Source organism: Callorhinus ursinus, unplaced genomic scaffold, assembly GCF_003265705.2.
Source record: "Callorhinus ursinus isolate GAN/ISIS: 27379988/994484 unplaced genomic scaffold, GSC_fseal_2.0 scaffold127, whole genome shotgun sequence".
Taxonomy (NCBI): Eukaryota; Metazoa; Chordata; class Mammalia; order Carnivora; family Otariidae; genus Callorhinus; species Callorhinus ursinus.
In genome coordinates, this window is record NW_027397189.1 from 129,460 (window position 1) to 133,344 (window position 3,885).

Below are 3,885 nucleotides of genomic sequence, written 5' to 3' on the forward strand. Positions count from 1 at the left end.
GAGGTAATTTAAAATACAAACAACACTGACCGTATGATTTTAGTTTTCAAAATGACATTAAGTTTACTCATATGCTTTAATTAAGAGGTCGCAGGGGTTTATGTGTGTGTACCCTGTTTGTGGGATCATCCAGCCCTGGGTCTGGGTGGGATTATCCTGAAAAAGCCATATAAGTTAGGAGCTGGCTAACTGGAACTCTGGAAAAGGTGGTGGGGAACAAGGCGCTGGCCTCAGAGGGCCGCATGGCCCCCGGGCTGCACTCCTTCACATCCAGCCTCTGCCCTCTACCCCAGCCCAGACGCATTCTAGGTGGACCTTGCACCTTGCATTTTCCTCAAGCCTGGAGAGGCTTTCTGGGGACCCTGTTTCCCTTTGGCCTTTGATTCGGGATCTCTGACCCTTAGGCCAAGAGATGCTCCTCCCTCCCCTCCGCAGGCGCAGGAGAGAGCCCAGGGACCTTGGGAAGCCTAAGGTGCTAAGTTAATGTTTGGTGAATGTATGGGCCAAAGTCCACTGCTGGTTCTGTGAACAGAGCCTCGAATACTGGGGGATTCTTGGACCCCCAGCATCGTGGGCTGGGGATGGTGGATTGTGAAAGTGGGAGTGGAATCCGGTTTCCTGCCTCTCTGGGCACATGAGGCTCACATTTGGGACTCTGGAGATGTTTTTCATTTTCACACCCTATGATATAAACAAGAGTAATCTAGATCCCTACATATTACCTCCTTTAGTCTTCAGAATAACCCTTTGAGGCGGCACTATTGTCATTTCCCAAATGAGGGACCTGAGGCATAGAGAAGTTGCATGACTTTCCCGAGGTCACCCAGCCACATCTAAGGACGGTAAGCATCATGACAGCCCTGACAGCCCAGTGCACAGTCACCATGATGGGGGCCCCACTGTGCACCCCACATTCACAGGACCTGCTCTGCGGCAGGCCTGGGTGTCACTAGGAGACTGTGGTACACTGATGGGCTTCCGTGTGTGCAACCATTTTATGACTCATTCATATCAGAATGAAGGTCCCGGGTTGCTGACAGGTGCAAAGTTGGCTGGACTTCCTACAGCTCACCTTCTCTGGAGGGCCCCGACTTTGCAGTTTCTTTTCCTTCCAGCATCTTTCCTGCCTACCAGTGCTCCCCTCCCCACCTCTGGGGGAGTCAGCGGCCCAATTCTTTAAGGAGTCGCCAGAGGGAGCTGCCCACAGAGCAATGGGAGAATCTCCCCCAGGCCTGAGCCTGGAGATGGCTGAGCTGTTCTTAGCCTCAGTGAACTTTCACTGTTGAAAGTCACCCAAACTCAAGCAAAAGCTCCTGTTCAGAAATGAAGGGGTTATTTCACTGTGCCCAGGGAACCCTGCTTAATGCTTGAGGCCCTTTCTCACAATGACAGGAAGTAAACGGAAGTAACAAAATGATGATAGTTCAGAGTCCAAAGTTTCAGTTCTGTAAGATAAATAAATGCTGGGAATCTACACAGCATACTGCCTATAGCTAATAATATTGTATTGTACACTAAATGTATACTAAAGAGGGTAACTCTTATGTTACGTGTTCTTAACAGGCACACAGACATACACAGGTGATAGTAATAAAAAGGACAGGAAGAAACTTCTTGAGTGATGGATACGTTTATGGTATAGATTGTGATGATGGTCTCACAGGTGCATACTTATCCCCAGACTCATCGAGTTGTATACATTAAATATGTACAGGTTTTTTAAGTCAGCTAATATATATATATATTTTAAAAACCACCTTATTGGGGCATGTGTATACTCTAGTATATATAGATGTGTGTGTATATGTATGTGTGTATATAGATGTGTGTGTGTATAGATGTGTGTGTATATAGATGTGTGTGTGTATAGATGTGTATACAGATGCGTGTGTGTACAGATGCGTGTGTATATAGATGCGTGTGTGTGTATAGATGTGTGTGTGTGTATATATACTTACACACTCCCAAAACACCTTCCCATTCAAAAGAGGAAAAAGAAGAAAAAGAAACCCAATGGCCCTGGCAGTGTGAGAGGCCCATCCTCTGCGTGTGTCCAGCATCCTGGAAAGCCCGGCAGAGTGCTGGTTACAGCGAGGGCTTTGAGCCAGGTGGACCCAGGTTAGAGTCTGAACCCGGACTCTCCGTACCTGGGTGGCCTTGCGCAGACCCCCGTCTCTGCACCTCACTTCTCCTCTCTGTAATATGGCAGTGGTAACCGCGCCTGGGTGGGGGGACAGCGGTCAGGATTAAGTGGGCTAGTCCATGGAAAGCCCCCAGAGCCTTTGTCAGATTTGAGATGGATCAAGGCCAGCCCGTGTGTGTATGGGATGGGGGGGGGTCTTCTCCATACTCCCTCTAAATTACTCCCTGCACCGCCCCCCTCCACCTCTGCTCCCTCCCAAGATGCTCCCCAACCTGACTCCCCCTGCCCTTGGAACCCTAGGAGTAAAGCCAGCGCTTAGCCTTTCAAACCCCACACCCAGGGACCCCTGGTGCCGGCACCAGGTGGGCGGGGGGCGGGGGGGCGCTGCCTATGTTGGACTTTGGCCCATACGCTCAGGAAACCTTGGGCTTCCGGGGGTCGCTGGGCTCTCTTCCGCGCCCACTGAAGGTTAGGAGGAGGCTCTGTAAGCCCGAGGGTCGGAGATCCTGAATCAAGGGCCAAAGGCGTCTCCCAGCTTCAGGAAAGTGCGAGAGAAGCCCCGGTAAAACGCACGCGGGCCGCGGCAGAGGGCTGGTGCCGGGCGGAAGGAGCACAGCCCGCGGCCCACGGGGCACTTCAGCCCGCCACACCCAGGCCGGGCCGCAGGAGGAGGAGGAGGAGCGCCGCCTGCGCCCTCGGGCTGCTCGGGAGCCGGGGCCGGCTGGCTACGCAAGCGCGGCGCGGCGCCTGGTGAGTGGGGACCGGAAGGCCCCCCGCGCGGGCGAGCCGGAAGGCGGCGGGGGGTGGGGCCTGCGCGCTGGGGCGGCCGCGGGGCCCGGAGACCCTGGCGGGGCGGGGCGGCGGCCGCAGGAGCGCGGGCCGCGTCTCCGCAGGTGAAGGGCTGGGGCGCCCAGGGCGCGGTGCGCGAGGCCTGCGGGCTGCGAGCCGGCCCCACGTCGCTGGGGTATTCATTTGCCACATGAAGACACTGAGGCACGGGGAGGCTGACGTCACGCCAGAAGTAAGCGACAGCGGCCCAGCGGGGGTTAGAATCTGGGCACCTGGACTCAGGGCCCTGGCGCCCAGCGGTGCGCCCTGCAGTGACCCAGGGGCGTGTATGACCGCCCCAGTTACCCACGTGTATGTGCCATCCTTAGTAACCCGGGGGTGTGTGTCACCCTCCTCTGTGTCCCAGGTGCGTGGGTGGGGCGGCAGGGCTTATATATGCAGGACAGAGTCCTAGGATACCTGGTGAGTCAGCACCCCTGGCCTCGCCCTGCGGGGAAACTTTGGTGGGGACTGGTCTAAACAGGGTGCCTGGAGGTCTGTGCTAGCTCTAAACCCTTCCTCTCCCTGCTCTCTCGCAATCTGGTCCATCTCAGAAAGTTGGGCTGCAGTCTCGGGGATGGGCTCATCTCCCACCTTCCCCAGAACCTTGCTGTCATCAGCAGACCAGCCCGGTGCCTGCAAGAAAGCAGGGCTTCAAGTGGGCATTTGCCTTCCCTGTGGCTGGCAGATGGCTTTCTGTGACCAGAGCCCGTGTTGTGGACAAATCTGATTCTGAAATAGGTGTGATATGGGGAGGGAAGGCCCCATTCCCACCCTCTGAGGTCTGTCCCCATCAGAGTACTCTTCCTCCCTCCTCCCTCCTTACTGGCTTCCTTGTTGCTTACAGACAAAGGCAAGCCTGAAACCGGGGTGGGGGGGGTGGGGTAGGGGGGTGGGAGGGGTGGGGTAGGGGG

The 3,885-nt window shown here is 55.7% G+C and overlaps 1 protein-coding gene across 2 annotated transcripts in view; it reads left to right on the plus strand.

Annotated features, from left to right (window-relative positions):
• The first annotated feature begins 3,018 nt into the window (after positions 1-3,018).
• The window catches only part of CUNH19orf12 (chromosome unknown C19orf12 homolog), an 8,595-nt gene continuing 7,728 nt past the window's right edge, over positions 3,019-3,885 (plus strand). Inside the window, exon 1 of one of the 2 annotated variants that reach the window (XM_025854227.2) lies at positions 3,019-3,712. The gene's annotated coding sequence lies outside the window, so the exon portion shown is untranslated. The remainder of the gene's footprint in view (positions 3,713-3,885) is intronic. The other variant, XM_025854230.2, reaches the window with a different exon arrangement.